At 43.5% G+C, this 17324-nt stretch overlaps 1 protein-coding gene and 1 long non-coding RNA gene across 5 annotated transcripts in view; one reads left to right on the top strand and one right to left on the bottom strand.

The window, feature by feature from the left end:
• ATRNL1 (attractin like 1) overlaps positions 1-17324 on the top strand; it is a 498126-nt gene that overhangs the window by 41872 nt on the left and 438930 nt on the right. The gene's annotated exons all lie outside the window — the stretch shown is intronic.
• Positions 4551-9623, bottom strand: LOC128414212 (uncharacterized). The gene is made up of 3 exons (XR_008330611.1): positions 9407-9623; positions 4913-4993; positions 4551-4654 (listed from the first exon to the last, which is right to left on the bottom strand). It is a non-coding gene; the product is annotated as an uncharacterized LOC128414212 (long non-coding RNA).

Here is a 17324-nt window from a genome sequence, read left to right as displayed (position 1 = left end):
ATTTTGAAGTGGTAAATGACTATAGAATCATAGATTTGTAGAGTTGGAAGGGAACCTGAGGGTCATATAGTCCAGCCTCCTGCAATACAGGAATCTCATCTAGATCATATATGGCCACCCAACCTCTGCTTAAAAACTTCCAAGGAAAGTCCACCACCTCTCATGGGAGTCTGTTCCACTGTTGAACAGCACTTACTGTCAGAATGTTCTTGCTGATATTTAGTTGGAATCTTCTTTCCTGTAACTTGATCAATTGGTTTGGGTCCTAATCTCAAGCGCAGAAGAAAGAAAGCTTGCTACATCCTCCATGTGATATTTGATATTTGAATATGGCTGTCATATATCCTCTCGGTCTCCTTACCCAATTCCTTCAACAACCGGAGTTGTCATGATTAGGAATCTACCACCTCGTATTTAAATAAGGGAGTCTGCCGTCAGCACATCGCTGCATTAATTCTGCTTCCAAATCTTTGCTTGTAATTGGTTTTGCTTTTTATAATCTGCTGTCTTGCACTGAAAAGTAGCAAAATCACTTATTGTTGACACTTTCAAAGAGGATAAAGGCTTTACAACTGTTCCACAGCCTGGCTTCAAAGGTTCATTTCTAGGTTAATAAAATTAAAGTTGCCATCTCAGCTATAGTTTTCTCTGCTTAGCTGCATTTGATAACATCCCATTTCTCAATGCTAGGAATAGGTGCACACAGTCAAGGTAAGCACAAAGCACAGTAAGAATCCTGTGTGTGATACATGCGCCAAGTACTTTCACCAATCTTAACCGTTGCTAAAGGTCCAGGCTTGTGTGTTTCTAGTTCCTTAAACCTGGGAGCTAAGTGATATTGCCCCATGCCATGCATTTTATCATGAGCTGCATTTCAGGGGGTTAGACTAGATCAGTGTTTCCCAGCCAAAGGGCACAGGGCCCGTCGGCAGCATTGGCCCAGCTCTGCGCGGCATGGGGGAAATCCACCCTGGCGCCTAGCCGAGCGGGGTCGCCTGGTGCTGCTGACTAGCATCTAGTAAATAACTAAGTGTCTACTGAGAAGAAAGCCACACTGAGTTCAGTAGGCCTTACTTCCAGGTAAGGGTGTGTAGGGCTATAGTGTTTTATCTAGGGGCAGCCAGGGGTCCACCGGATGACAAAATCTTTCTGCACCAGGTCAGTGAGGATCACTTGCTTTTAAAAATTCACCCATATATACAGAACTCCCTGTGCGCCTTTTGGATTGCATCTGTATGTTTCCCCCTCTGTGTCAAATAACTTGGGTCAAATAAGTGTTGTTTACTTTTTATAATACAATGGTACCTCAGGTTAAGAACTTAATTCGTTCTGGAGGTCCGTTCTTAACCGGAAACTGTTCTTAACCTGAAGCACCATTTTAGCTAATGGGGCCTCCCGCTGCCACTGCGCCGCCAGAGCACGATTTCTGTTCTCATCCTGAAGCAAAGTTCTTAACCTGAGGTACTATTTCTGGGTTAGAGGAGTCTGTAACCTGAAGCATTTGTAACCTGAAGTGTCTGTAACCCGAGGTACCACTGTACATGAAAGATGGATCTCCTTCGAGAGGTTCTGGACTCTTCTTCCTTGGAGGTTTCTAATTAGAGGTTGGATGGCCATCTGTCATAGATGTTTTAGCTGAGTTTCCTATGTTGTAGGCGGTTGCGCTAGAAAGATGACCCTTGGGGTCCCTTCCAGCTCCATGATTATATGCTTTTCTGCTTCAACAATATTTCATTATGTTCCTATCATTTTGTGTAATTATATTTTGTATAGATTATAAAAATTATAAATAAAACATATTCAATTTGTAAACAAAACATTTAAATAGCTATCTTTCTACTGGTGGGGGGGGGTTAAGGGTATAGCCAGGATTTTTGCTGGGGGGTAGGTCTTTGTTAGGGGGGACAGAACCTCAGATTTGTATTGATTTGTATTTGATCTTTACTTATTAGGGTGGGCAGTTGCCCCCCTGCGCCCCCGGCTATGCCCATGAGGGGGCCACAGGAAGGAAACAAGGTCAGAAGGGGGCCATGGTTGGAAAAAAGGTGGGAAATTGGACTTGATGACCCCTGAGAACCCTTCCAACTCGACTGTTCTATGATTCTATGAAATCTTGTATGCTTCTGGTGATGTGCTCTGATTGGCTGCAGGGCTCTTATAAATCATCTTCTCTGATGTGGTGGGAAAGAAGAGGTGAACATGATGGTAAGGGGGTCCTTTTGGATTCTCTCTTGGCTTCAATGGGAATACATTAACTGGAGCCAGTTTCCTCTTGTAGCATTATTGGTGGGAGGATGGAGTGACTATGCCCTGGGCACCCACAAAAGTTCTGCTTTGTGTGCCTGGCCTCTAGCACCCTCTGCCCAGCACTGCCTTACCTCTGGTGCTCTGGTGACAACTGGGCTGGGGTCTGCGCCTCCACTGCAGGGCCTGTGTTCAGGCCTGCTGTGGTTGTGGACATGTGTCTAGGGTGGTTCCGCAGCTGCAGTGGGCCCCAAAAGACGCCCCATGGCGGAGGCGAGGTGCTGGCCCAGTCTCCAGAATGTGTGTTCACCCCGCATTGATGTGGCGTCATGATGTTGCGGTGCAACACGCGTGCACTGGGCGCCAGCAGTCTGGGGGCCAAGTTGGTGCCACTGGGTGGTGGAATTATTTTATATAATTATTCAGTGCTATTTTTCTAGAAAAAGTGGTGCTGGAACTCACTATGAACACCTCTTGTTCTCTTACAATGGCAATAGCACCCACCTGAGACATGCTGGAACTCTGGTAAGTTCTAGCTGAAAAAGAGCCCTGTATTTATTGCTGCTCATTGTGCACTGCCTTGGGATTTTTATTATTTTTTAGCTGATTGGTGACATTTAAAAATGTCAATATAAAATATTGTAGATGTGGTGCAGAGGCTGAAAAAAATAACTGTTTGCATCAGCAAAGATAGAAAAAATACAAACCAGAGACTTTGTCTCACCACTAATTCAGGGAATCATAGAACAGCTTCTTTGTATAATGTTCCCATTTAATTTAAAATACAGTGATTATCTGGATGGGATTAGATTGATATTTATTGAATCTGCAATTTTTTTAGTGACCTACGAAAATCATTTGATTGTACTGTGATCTAACTCATATGAGGTTGGAAGTGATTTGAAAAGGATAATGTTAATGAATAACAAATATTTTTCAGTGACTGATTTGAGACAAATTGATCATACGGAGCAGAAGCCAATAATGAGACAAGTGTGAGAAAATGCATTCAAAAATAAGTACCAGGATCAATAAACATACTCAGTGTGCAATTATAAAAAAATAGTATGAATTAGTATGAGTCAATCTGTGCTGCAAAAAAGTAACCTTTTCTCGAAGTAGGTCCAGGAGAATCAAAGCTGGTTCTGAACTTTATGTAGTGGTACCTCGGGTTACAGATGCTTCAGGTTACAGACTCCGCTAACCCAGAAATAGTACCTCAGGTTAAGAACTTTGCTTCAGGATGAGAACAGAAATCGTGCGGCGGCGCATTGGCAGCGGGAGTCCCCATTAGCTAAAGTGGGACCTCAGGTTAAGAACGGACCTCCAGAATGAATTAAGTTCTTAACCCTAGGTACCACTGTAATGGAAAGCAGAGGACTAATAGTGTTCACTGCTGTATAAGAAAATGAGCTTGGAAGTTAGTCTCAGTCTGTTTCTGAAATGGTACAAAGATTATATTCCTTCACTGCCTTGCAAGTAAACTAGGTTTTGCAGTAGGTCAGTTCATATTGCTTGTCCTACATAAGTGAGATGAAAGGTTCTTGTTGACGAGACATGACTGTGTTTGAAAACATCCTTGTTAGTGTAATGTAGCAGGTCTGGCTGAAAGGGGGAAAGAACATATAAAATTATGCAGCACAGAGGTCACTGAGGACACATGAAAGAGAGAAAGTTAAGATTTGAAATTCTCCTTAGTAGTAGATTAAAAACATTTATATAGCAAACTTTTTGAAAACTAAAAAAAATAAATCATACAATAAACGTGTCTGATTATTCCAAGAGTTTTGAATTTTTGAGGGTTGCTTCTGTGCACCAGATGTTTAACGTCCAGCATCAGTTTGTCCCAAGAGTAAAGGAAAACTGCTTCTTGCATTGATGGGAAGTCCTTGGTCTTTAATAGACCTTTACTGGTTTTCACAGGATTGAATAAATTATTTCAAGGAATTGGTCTGTGACTGATGCAGCTGCATTTATCTTTCTACAAAAAATTGATAAATTAAGCTCTTACATGCTAGAAAAAGGTAAAATAATAAATATGCAATGGAATCTCACACCTGTTTCCTTGGAAGTAAGTCCCATTGAGTTAATTGGAGCTCATGTCTAAGTAAACATCCATAGACTTATGCTCTTTTTTTACAGTGTGGTTTCCGGAATATGTATATGGTCCACAAATGCTTTCATGCTCTTTTTAACGCCATAACAGTTTTTATTTCATTTTCCCATTTGACTGCCACTTTATATTTCCTTTGCAACTTAGAAGATCAGCCAAACGCTTACTTCTATTTAATGTTCAGTCTCTTATGTTTGCCTTGGGCCTCCCATTCTGAATTCTCTGCAGAAATTAAATTTTTCACATGGAAAAGCATGTACCAATTTCTCCACTGGCCATCTGTGTTCCTATTAGTGGCTGGGGAAGAAAGAAATATATGATTATTTCAAATGAGTGGAGCACTGAAGTATATAACTGTAAAATTTGAACAAGCTAGAAACAAGAATTCAAATACAGAGATCCACAGGCCAAACTTTGACATACAGTTACCAGAATGGATGATGGCCATATTTAAAAAAATAAAACGAATTTAATGAAAACCTTTACTCAGAGTAACTTTTCATTGCTAGTTGTGACAACAGTGTTTAATTATATATGCAGTATTCATTTTATCACCTGTAATTTGTAGTGTACAGCTTCTTCTCCTGTTGCAACTCATGGTGCTTCCACAAATTATCTTGCAGTCTTAGGATGTCTCTGCATTTATAAAAAAAAAAGCCTTGTGAAAGCACTTTAGACCATTGTTGTCCATAAATTTGAGCTTGCTGCTCTAGCTATAGGGTTTGTTTTAGAAGTGTAACCCATGGTCTTATTGTTGTTTATCAGTTTATCAATTGTTTACTAAATCTATATCAGTATGTGGCAAGGCAATAGATTGTTAAACTGGAGTTACCAGTGAAAAGTCAGGCAACAACAGCTAGAGTACAGGATGTATTAAGAAAGCCTATAGACAATTATAGTACACTAACACATTGGGCAAAAAACCCCCTGCATTGCAGGGAGTTGAACTAGTTGACCCTCATGGTCCCTTCCAACGCTACATTTCTGTGAGTCTATGACTATAAGTTACTGGATGAATTTGCCAAGATGTACTATTGCCAGTGTCTAAAGATCTAACTACATGAGACTCTTAGAAGATCTGTATCTGAGACATGTGCCTATTGAGGAGGCTGAATAGCAACCCCTTATTTTAAGGGATTTCCATGTTTACTAGTTGTAGGAACGGTATCTTGTCTCGATAGTGGACTGAATGAGAGCAAACAAACTGAAACTCAATCCAGATAAGACTGAGAAACTGTTAGTGGGTGGTTTCTTTGACCAGATGACTGGGTTGCCTGTTCTAGATGGGGTTACATTTCCTCTGAAGGAGCAGGTTCATAGCTTGGGGGTACTCCTGGATCCTTTGCTGCCACGGCTCAAGTGGCCTCAGTGGCACAGAGTGCATTCCATCAGCTTCAGCTGGTGGCCTAGCTGTGCCCTTATCTGGACAAGGATAGCCCAACTAGCCTATGCTCTGGTAACTTCAAGGTTAGATTACTGCAATGCATTATACGTAGGGCTGCCTCTGAAGACTGTTCGGAAACTTCATATAGTACAGAATTCAGCAGCCAGGTTGCTCACCGGGGCAAGACAGTTTGAGCATACAATGGTGCCTCGCAAGACGAAATTAATTCGTTCTGCGAGTTTTTTCGTCTAGCGAATTTTTCGTCTTGCGAAGCACGAAATCCCATAGGAATGCATTGAAATTCAATTAATGCGTTCCTATGGTCAAAAAAAGTGCAAAGAAAGCCAAATTTGGTACAACAAGAGTTTATTAACTGCTTTTTAAAGTCACACATACTGTAAAGAGCAGTTCAAAAATTGAAGGAAAAATAAATTAAGTTTCAAAACATGACAGAAAAACATTTAAAAATCAACAAAGTGTACCATACATTTTCTAAGACTCTGGGGGACCGCTCGAAGAAGATTACTCTTCCACTCTTTGCTTCTTGCTGAAGAACCTGTCCATGGTCTGCTGCTTCATCCGCCTTTTCAGCACCTCCCTGAAAGGCGACATGACCCTCATATCATAAGTGTCCCCAAGGTCATGTGCCAGGTCCTTGTCAGGGTGGTGCCGCTGTGCAAAAGCCTGCACATCCTTCCACTTCTGGCAAATGTCCCTCAGTTCTTTGGAGGACAGCCGTTCCTCAGTTGCTTCCTCCTCTTCCAGCGAGGCCTGCTCCTGCGCAGCCTCTGCCTGTGGTTCGAGCAGCTCCTGGGTGGTCAGCTCGTGGTCGTGCTCCTCCACCAGCTCGCTGACATCCTCCTCTGTGACCTCCAGTCCCATGGTCCTCCCCAAGGCAACAATGTCATGCACCACTGTTGACTCTGGTGCATCAGAGTCACTTGGTGCCACACAGTCCGGCCACAGGCTGCGCCACGCGCAATTCAAATTTCTCTGGCTGATCCCGTTCCAGGCCGTGGTGATCATCTTCAAGCAGGTGACGATGTCGAAGTGGTCCTTCCAGAATTCCCGCAGGGTGATGGTGGTGCAGTCAGTCACCTCGAAGCATCGCCTGAAAAGCTCCTTGGTGTAGAGTTTTTTGAAATTGGCGATGACCTGCTGATCCATCAGCTGGAGCAGTGGCGTGGTGTTAGGCGGCTGGAACATGATGCTGATGAAGCTGAACTCCTCCAACAAGTCCTCCTCAAGGCCTTTAGGATGAGCAGGAGCATTGTCCATCAGAAGCAAAGCCTTCAGCGGCAGGTCGTTGTCCAGCAGGTACTGTTTGACAGCAGGGCCAAAAGCAAGATTGACCCAGTCCACAAACAGCACACGTGTGACCCAAGCCTTGCTGTTGGATTGCCACATGACACTCAGCTGCTCCTTGTCGACCTTGTGTTTCTTGAAGGCCCGTGGGTTCTCCGAGTGGTACACCAGCAGGGGCTTGATCTTCAGGTCGCCGCTTGCATTGGCACAGAAGAGCAGGGTCAGACGGTCCTTCATGGGCTTGTGGCCAGGCAACTTGGCTTCCTCCTGTGTGATGAAAGTCCTTTTGGGCATCCTCTTCCAAAACAGCCCGGTCTCGTCGCAGTTGAAGACCTGCTGTGGAACGTAGCCCTCCGTCTTCACAACCTCCAGGAACTCCGCTGCAAAGTCTTCAGCCGCAGGAACATCAGAACTGGCAGCCTCTCCATGCCTGACTACGCTGTGGATTCCAGATCTTGTCTTGAACCGGTCAAACCAACCTCTGCTTGCCTTGAAGACTTCTGGCTCGGCTGAGGTTCCTGGCTGTTCCCGGACGAGGTCTGCGTGCAAGGTCTTCTCGCAAATGACGGCCTCAGTCACTGTGTCCCCTGCACGCTGCTTCTCTTCTAACCAGATGAGCAGCAACTTCTCGACCTCCTCCAGAACAGCTGGGCGGTTCTTCATGATCCTGGTGACTCCCTTGGCTGCATCCGTCGCAAGGATCTTCTCCCTCATCTTCAGGATGGTCCCAATGGTCGATGGATTCCTGCCGTACTCCCTGGCGAGGTCTGTCACACGCATTCCACCGTCGTGCTTCCGGATGATCTCCTTCTTCATTTCCAGCGTCACCTTCTCCTTCTTCCTCTCGCCGGCCTCTGCAGCAGCAGTCTTCTTGGGTCCCATGGCAGCACCCAGCCACCCACCACACAGAAAATCAAACACAGAACCAAGTCCTAGAATTCCAAACACCCCAACCCAAAATCCAAAACCCCCCCAAAAAGTTTTAAAAGTCTAACTTACGAAATGGCTGCAAATCACCAAAGTCTTCAAAATCCTCAAATGGCTGCAAAAGAAGTTTTGGAAAAGCTTTAAAAATCACCAAAGTCTTCAAAAACCTCAACTGTTCCCCCAGCCACCCACCCACCACACAGAAATTGCAAACCCCTCCCCAACTGTTGCAAACCCCTCCCCAACTGTTCCCCCAGCCCCTCCCCAACTGTTGCAAACCCCTCCCCAACTGTTCCCCCAGCCACCCACCACACAGGAATTCAAATCCAGAAATTTTTTTTAAAAAACAACATGGCCCAATGGTCACAGAAAATCATAAAAATGCAGAAAAAACCCACACAAGCTCCCAGATTCCTGCAAACCTCTCCCCAACTGTTCCCCCAGCCACCCACCACACAGAAATTCAAACCCAGAAAAATTAAAAACAACAACAACATGGCCCAATGGTCACAGAAAATCATAAAAATGCAGAAAAAACCCACACAAGCTCCCAGATTCTTGCAAACCTCTCCCCAACTGTTCCCCCAGCCACCCACCACACAGAAATTCAAACCCAGAATTTTTTTTTTAAAAAACCACATGGCCCAATGGTCACAGAAAATCATAAAAATGCAGAAAAAAACCACACAAGCTCCCAGATTCTTGCAAACCTCTCCCCAACACCAAGTCCTTCAATTCCAAACACCCCAACCCAAAATCCAAAAAACCCCAAACAAGTTTTAAAAGTTTAACTTACCAAATGGATGCAAAAGAAGTTTTGGAAAAGCTTCAAAAAGTCCTCAAAAACCTCAAAAAAGGCTACCACACCGTGTGCCTTTTTGTGTTGCTCCTCGAAGTTCAAGTCGCAACTGCACCTCTTCAAGCAATGCACGCTGGGTATTAACGGTTTTACAAAAAAGGAAACAAACTTGCAAGACGTTTTCATCTTGCGAAGCAAGTCCTTAGGGAAATTCGTCTAGCGAAGCACATCGAAAACGAAAAACGCTTTTGTCTAGCGAGTTTTTCGTCTTACGAGGCATTCGTCTTGCGGGGCACCACTGTATTACACTTATCTAGGCCCAACTGCACTGGCTACCAATTAGTTTCCAGGCCCAATTCAAAGTGCTGGTTTAGACTAGGGTTACCAGACATCCCTGGTTCCTGGGGACAGTCCCTGGATTCACAGGGACAGTCCCCAGATTCACCAATCTGTCCCTGGACAAAATCTGCCCCCGGAATGTCCCCAGATTTTAATCAATGTCCCCGGATTTATGCCTGGGGACTTCCGGCAAGGCAACAGCCAGCCAATCTGCTGGCGGGGGGGGGGTGGCTATTTAAACCGAGGCGCGAGCCAGAGAGCTTCCTTCTGGCTCACTTCCTCGATCAATGCTCACCCTGAACTCACACAGAGCCGCCTGCAGCAGAAGAGCCCAAGTTGGGGTGAGTGAGGCACTGAGGTGGGGAAGAAGAGGAGAAGCATAGAAAAGAGCGGTGCCGCGTTGTGAGAGAGAGATGGAGCACGGTGGTGGCTTCTCACAGGGACAAAGAGGCGCAAAAGCAAAGGCTGAGGGAGAAACGGGGGGAGGAAGGCAGGCGGGTAGGCGGGCAGGCTCCTTTCTCTCCCTTCTCTCTCTCCAACGGCCACTGCAGAGATGGTGAGTTTAATGGGGGGGAGCAAGGAAGGCGCTGCGATGCCCCTTGTCCCTGGCAGTGCCACGCTGCCATCCTGCCAGGAGTGGGGCGCGGGGGTGGAGGTTGAAACGTTCTCAGGAGACGGAGCCTCCCTCCTCACCTCCTCCGGCACCAGCAGCCTCTCGTGTGACTCTCGTGCGAGTCTGCTGTTTGTCCACCTCTGGTAGCAAGACACCACCACCTCCAGTTAAATCTCCATAAAGACTACACTCGCCCTCCAGCGGTCTCCCGGTTATGGGAAGCCAGTACCTTGTGTGTGTGTTTTAATGCGTGTTTTCCCAAGACCAGTGAGCGCCTTTACTCAATCTCTCCCTCCCCCCAACCTCTCTTTTTTTTGGTGTTTGTGTGTTTGTAGATGGGCTTTTCCGCCTACCTTGTGTTGAGGTGCGCACCCGACAACTTTGGGGTCCCCCCTTAAAAACAGGTCAAGAACTCTGGGCAACCCTTTCCTAAAATAATAAAGCATGAAATTTAAAATAAAAATAAAAAGTGTCCCCGGATTCCTTGAAAAAAATCTGGTAACCATAGTTTAGACCTATAAAGCCTTAAATGGCTCAGGACTGCAATGCTTCAAGGACCACATCTTTCCATATGAACCTACCCAGACCATGAGATCATCTTCTGAGGCCCTTTTTTGTTTGCCCCCTCCATGAGAGGTCTGGAGGGTGGCAACATGAAAATGGACCTTTTCTGCAGTGGCTCCCCGTTTGTGGAATGCTCTTTCGAGGGAGGTTCACTTGGTGCATTCATTATACATCTTTAGGCACCAGGCAAAGGCATTCCTCTTTAACCAGGCCTTTGGCTGATTAACATCTAATGCCCTTTTGAAATGTGTTTGAGGGGAGGTTATTGGGTTGCTTTTGTTTTTATTTTGATTGTGTATTTCATGTTTTTATATTGTGATTTTATCTTGTGAACTGCCCTGAGACCTGTAGGTATAGGGTGTTATATAAATTTAATAAATAATAAATAATAATAACAGGATTGACCATGATGAATAAATCAGGCTGAAGAAAATGGCAGACTGATCATCTCTTGTTCATATTTGTTTTTAAAATTAAGAAGGCTGAACAAGACACAAGTTACTTGTTAATGCAAAGGCCTGTAATGTGATGGTTCATTTAGATAAGGGAAAATAGCTTCCAGTGGGAGCAATTAGAGAAGGGGGCACAAGACTTCACCTCTGCTCAATATTTACAGCATTACCTCCACAGGGTTTAAAATGCAAATTTAAAATGGGCTGTTAGATGATAGTTGTGTGCATTGCAACCTATAGTTTGGCCACAGAAAAATGCATTTTATGTTTGTTCCTACTTGCTTGTTGACCAGATATCCAGTAATTTTAATGTTTTATGTTCCTCTTTTCTCTTCTCTCCCACTTGCAAGGTAAAACATGGGGAAAGGGAAATACAGTTTCCTTTTATCTTATGAAATCCATAAATAGGAGTGGTTCAGACACTTTCTATACTAAGTCAAAGGCTATGGTGAAGTGCAATTAAAGCTGACAGCACACATGAATAATTTAAGTTAAAACACTAGGATGTATAAATTATAACATCTCTAATAACTACAACCTTGGCTCGAACTAAAGAAATTGTCCAGAAATTTTAAGTTACAGAAACAGGGTCAAGTGAAGAGATGAGAGGAGCCCTCAAAGGAAGGAGATTATTCCCAGAGAACGGGATGGCAGCGGGGGAGAATTTACAGTTAAGTCAGTAGACCATGAGACTCTTAACCTCACTTGTGGGTTTGAGCCCCATGTTGGGCAAAATAATCTCAGGGTATGCTGGACAAAAGATTCCTGCATTGCAGGGAGATGGACCAGATGACCCTTGTTGTTCCTTTCAAGTCTACATTTCTTTGATCTATGACCTGCTTGAGGATCTGATCATTTTTAAATAGTCAGCTTGGTATTAAAACATGGGGGAAATAGTGCCAAACTTTGTGGCATCACTCTTTCCCCACCTCTGTGATGGTAGTGGGGCTACTTCAGAATCTAGGCCAGATCGTGGAGTAGTGGGGGCTCATGAAGCAGTTGGTATTCAGACAATACTGCGTTTTGAGGATTCTTTTTCTCTGGAAGTTTCTAAACAGAAGTTGGATGGACATGTGCCATGGATTCTTTAACTGTGATTCTTATATTGTTGAAGGTTGGACTGTATGACCCTTTGTGTCCCTTTGAACACTACAATTCTGTGTTTTGTTCTATGATTATTACAAGTACAATGGGAGTAAAAAAAAATTGCTTGTAAAATTTTTGCGTTGCAAAAAAAATCTTTTCTGTCTTCTTAGCTCTTTTGATTGAGCCAAATTTCTAATCAAGCTGGGGTGGGGGCCTTCTTCCACTGATGGACTCTGTTGGTGATATGCTTAATGTTGTTTGCTAAAATAGAAGTAGAAAAAAGTTCCATACTCTTATTCTGCTAAAGAGCAAGACTTAAGGTGAAATACTAAATTATGAGTTCACAAACATGAAAGTATTTCTATATCCCATAAGGTAAAATGTACACTACAGACAAATATTAGGAATGCACTCCTATATTTACTTATAGGCCAAATGCCAATTAAAAGCAAGTGCTCCATAGATGAATTGGCCAAACCCTGTTTGTCGTCTTCAGTTGCCAAACATTTGTAATCCATAGGCTTCATAGCTGGACTAGCTATAAAACTTGTACAAATGCAATATATTTAAATCCCCTTTACAGACTTCCAAGAAAGGATGATAACTATTTTCAAAATAAATAAATAAATAAAGCAAATAAATAATACATGATATTGTGTTTAAAGATTGAGCCTTGGCATTTCTTAACAAATTCTGATACTGAGACTTGGTGTGACCAGGCTCAAACGAAGCCCTGGTGTGCAGATGTCTACCTCCATAGTTGGCATGAGGATGACTTTTAAACTTTCAGCAGTATGCTTTCCTTTCCCCAAAGCATCTTTAAAGTAGTATGCAGCTAATGACTTGCCCTGATATAATGTTTGCTAAAAGGGTGAGAATGCCAAGTAAACTGCTTCTGCTTCTTCTGTCAGAGGTTGCAGCTTAAATTATTTTTAGCAGGATGCAATTATTTTTGCTAAGCAGACCAGTGCCCCAGAAAGCACATTGCATGATAATCATCTATCTTGAGGCTCAGGATGTAGGTAGAAATCCTTTGTCCTCTTGGGGGTAATTGTTGATTAGAAGCTTGTCATAAATATATGTATGAGAAAGTGAGAAGTTAGAAGACACATGCAGCATTAGAAAGCTTTAGCTGGCTACCTCAGAAGGCTTAAGTTAAAACTCTGAACTAGGTTTTAGGTAACAATGACTTTAAAGACTGATGCACTATATAGTGGTACCTCGGTTTAAGTACTTAATTTGTTCCGGAGGTCCGTTCTTAACCTGAAACTGTTCTTAACCGGAAGCACCACTTTAACTAATGGGGCCTCTTGCTGCTGCCATGCCACCGGAGCACAATTTCTGTTCTCATCCTGAAGCAAAGTTCTTAACCTGAAGCACTATTTCTGGGTTAGTGGAGTCTGTAACCTGAACCTATGTAACCTGAAGCGTATGTAACCCGAGGTACCACTGTATTAAAGTGGTTCTACCTAACCATAAATTGCCAGTGTGTTTCCCTTCTCTTTATTCTGTTTACAGATTATGATAGGCTAGCTCTGTTTGTTCAACATATTCATGAATACGGGAGGAAGAAGCCCCGTTTGCCATGTTTATTTGAAATTGTTAACCAAGCCTATGTGTATGCAAGCACCCTGCATGGACAGGCTCTGTTTATATGTGATCAGGTACTTCTGCCGAATGAGGGTCCTGAACACACAGAAGCAGGCTATCTGTGTAGGCTTCATATGGAGTTTCAAATGAACATGTGGCTGTTTAATAGACAGAGTCAGCATATGAGATGAATAAGGCTTACATGGTGCTTAGTACAGTACTGTACAGTGTACAGATAAAGTGCCCAGATAAAGACTTTCTTTTGAGCATCTGTATTTGTGGCATAAGTCCTATTTTTATTGTGTCTTTTCCTACTGGGATTGTTGATTAGCCTGAATATAATATAAGTTTGCCTTGCTTCAGAGCACCAGCTGGATGTGTAAGAATGCTGCCTCTCTTTCCAAGTAGTATGGGTGACATAAAATATGCAAGATTTTCTCTGTGCAGGCTTATTTTCAGTTATGAAATCAGGAAAATGTTTGTATTTGCCTTTGAACCTCATGTCAGCCAAATCTTTTCTGCTTGCTTTTAGCTAGAAAAGTGCAGTTACTTGAAAGAGCAGTAACAATGATTACTTGATCAATGTAGGAAGATGCATTTTCCAAATTCCTAGAAAGACAACCAGCTTATGTTAGCTTTTGCTGTTTCTTCTCAATTCCCATCTTCCAGAAAGAGAATCAATATGGCTTCATAATGGGGATGCAGTTATTACTTTATTTAGAAGATGGATATTTCCCTTTTTTCATAGGGATTGAAAGTAGCTTCTGAGTTTTTAAAAATGTAATTATTAAATAAAAGGTAAAGGTAAAGGTACCCCTGCCCGTACGGGCCAGTCTTGACAGACTCTGGGGTTGTGCGCCCATCTCACTCAAGAGGCCGGGGGCCAGCGCTGTCCGGAGACACTTCCGGGTCACGTGGCCAGCGTGACAAGCTGCATCTGGCAAGCCAGCGCAGCACACGGAAACGCCGTTTACCTTCCCGCCAGTAAGCGGTCCCTATTTATCTACTTGCACCCGGGGGTGCTTTCGAACTGCTAGGTTGGCAGGCGCTGGGACCGAGCAGCGGGAGCGCACCCCGCCACGGGGATTCGAACCGCCGACCTTTCGATCGGCAAGCCCTAGGCGCTGAGGCTTTTACCCACAGCGCCACCCGCGTCCCTAATTATTAAATAGAATCACACTATTATTAATAAAACCGCTACTTTGATAATACAATAAGTGCCTTGTTATGCTTCATATATTTTGAGCTAGATTGCCATTTCTCAAGTTTTATCAAATCATCAAATCTTTCTGCACTATTAGATTTCTGTTCTTCCATCCATCCATCCATCCATCCATCCATCCATCCATCCTTCCTTCCTTCCTTCCTTCCCCAGGCTAGAGACCTGTTAGGGCATTTCTTCCAGTTCTTGTTCTCACTGTACTGTACGCTGCTTCTATACCCCGCCCCCCAGGAAAGCTGCTTCCTCCACTTTTAGTACCTTCATCCCCAGAATCACAGCGTCCCCTTGGCATCTCCTTGATACAGGGAAAGATCACGATAATCAGAGGTAACTGAATCTGCAGCAGTCAGGGATTCTGCTCATCTCTGTTCATGCATCCTTCACAATACAATATGACATCACCTCACTCTAATTTCACTCTGTTCAGATAGATAGACTTTCATTATGAAAATAAATAGCTGAAAATGAAAATTATGTGCTTTTGCGTTTGCTGTTAGTACAAGTCAGTCAGGCCTTGAACTTCATGATACGCTCACTGAGCCTGATTAGGCCTATTTAGGTGAGAGTGTGTGTCACAGCAACTGCTGCTTCAGAAAGAAAGGTTGACCTCATAGCAAGTACTCTGCAGCTTTTATGTGCCCAGCATCACCTATTCTTTTGAGGTTCAGATCTTGAGATTCAAGCAGGTAGAGAAGAATTTGGGAATTAAAAGGATGATACCTTGCAGATCATTGGGTGAATGCCAGTATATAAAGGGACAATATGTTTCAGTGTACTCATGGTGCGTGGCATGCACCAGCATTTTAGTGACAGAACACACACCTTGAGTGATTTAGAAGACTATTGCGGCCTCTGCATCATCAGCACTTTGGGAGCTTTTTACATATGGCAAAGGTAAAGGTAAAGGGACCCCTGACAGTTAAGTCTAGTCGCGAACGACTCTGGGGTTGCGGCGCTCATCTTGCTTTACAGGCCAAGAGAGCTGGCGTTTGTCCGCTCCGCAGACAGTTTTTCCGGGTCATGAGGCCAATATGGCTAAGCCACTTCTGGTGAAACGGAACACTGACACCAGAGCAGCGCACGGAAATGCCATTTACCTTCCGGACGGAGCGGTACCTATTAATCTACTTTTGCTGTGCTTTCGAACTGCTAGGTTGGCAGGAGCTGGGACCGAGCAACGGGAGCTCACCCCATCGCGGGGATTCAAACCACTGACCTTTTGATTGGCAAGCCCAAGGCTCAGTAGTTTAGACCACAGTGCCACCCACGTCCCATACATATGCCAAAGGATGGTTCAAATGTTACTTCCTCCACATGTATGTCACCACCCATATGGCCTTTCCCACAACCTATATAGGATCATTCTTTTACCAAATTTAAAGGATTTTTTTGTGGTGTTGGTTTTCTTTGCAAACTTGCTCGTGTACTGGTATGTCCTCAATTTCCATAGACTTTATGCAAGGTTATAATTCTATTTAATTGAGAGTGATGGCTGAGATAGCTGCTTATCTAATTCCCCCTAATTGTAATGTTTCTATAGCTGTCTAATAGAGTTTTTTATGACCATTGTTTCCTTGGTTCCAAGAATATTTGAAACATGCTTATCAATTTAAGTTGTCTTAGGAGAGAATCCTATCAGATACCTTCATATTTGTCATTTATAGGACATTGTTCGCTTACAACACATACAAAGCTGGGAGTACTGTAGTTTGAGCTGAGTTTCTACTGGCTTGTTTGAGATACAGCAGAATACTATTAGATTTTCATTGATTTCTGCTGGAGATAAATTATTTAAGGAATGGAGAAGTGTGCTTGGATACTGTCAGCACTTCATTTAGTCCATATATCAGGTGCTGAAACTTGACCTATTTTGTTATATGAACCTTCACTTGTGCAGTGCTGGGCTTTTTTGGTAATGTTTATAGTGGTTATATTCTGAGAACACTGGAATTTTTGTCCTTTCCATGTTTTTGAAAGCTCATGTTGTAGTGCACCTGCTACCTTGCTACTGCTTCAAGGAGATGTTTCTATTGCAAGTAATTTGTATATGAATCTAATAATACACATTATGCTTTTTGAAATTAATTGTTTTATATGTATGTTTGTCTATCTATACCTATATATATTTATACCTATATCTAACCTCAGCTAAAACCATATAGCTGAGTTCATACAGTTCATACAGTCAAATTCTCCTATACAGTGGTACCTCGAGCTACAAACCCCTCAGGTTGCCCCAGGATGAGAATGGAAATTGTGTGCCGGTGGCACAGCAGCAGCAAGAGGCCCCATTAGTGAAAGCATGCCTCTAGTTAAGAACAGTTCCAGGTTAAAAACGGACCTCCGGAACGAATTAAGTTCGTAACTAGAGGTACCACTGTATTTGAGTACCCCTGTGGTGGATGGGGAGTATTAATGTGAATCAGGCTTGGAAACCGCTGGTAGCCATTCCATTATAATCAAGTGTGCACAGGTTTTGTCTAGAGATATTGGTTATGCAATCAGTTGTAGTTGTCAGCACCCTATCAATATTTCTCGAGGAAAAGGGGGAAACATGCACTGTTGGGTGCTGCTGCTAGAAAGTGCTATGCACCTTGAGACAGTGATGCTGAAGCGATCCTTGCCTGACCTTTCCTGAAGCATTGAGTGCCACTGCCTGCAAGCGCTGTGAGTTTGTTCAGGCAGC

Source organism: Podarcis raffonei, chromosome 5 (assembly GCF_027172205.1).
Source record: "Podarcis raffonei isolate rPodRaf1 chromosome 5, rPodRaf1.pri, whole genome shotgun sequence".
Taxonomy (NCBI): Eukaryota; Metazoa; Chordata; class Lepidosauria; order Squamata; family Lacertidae; genus Podarcis; species Podarcis raffonei.
Note: the sequence above shows the minus strand (reverse complement) of the source record. Positions and strands in the feature narration are given on the sequence as shown.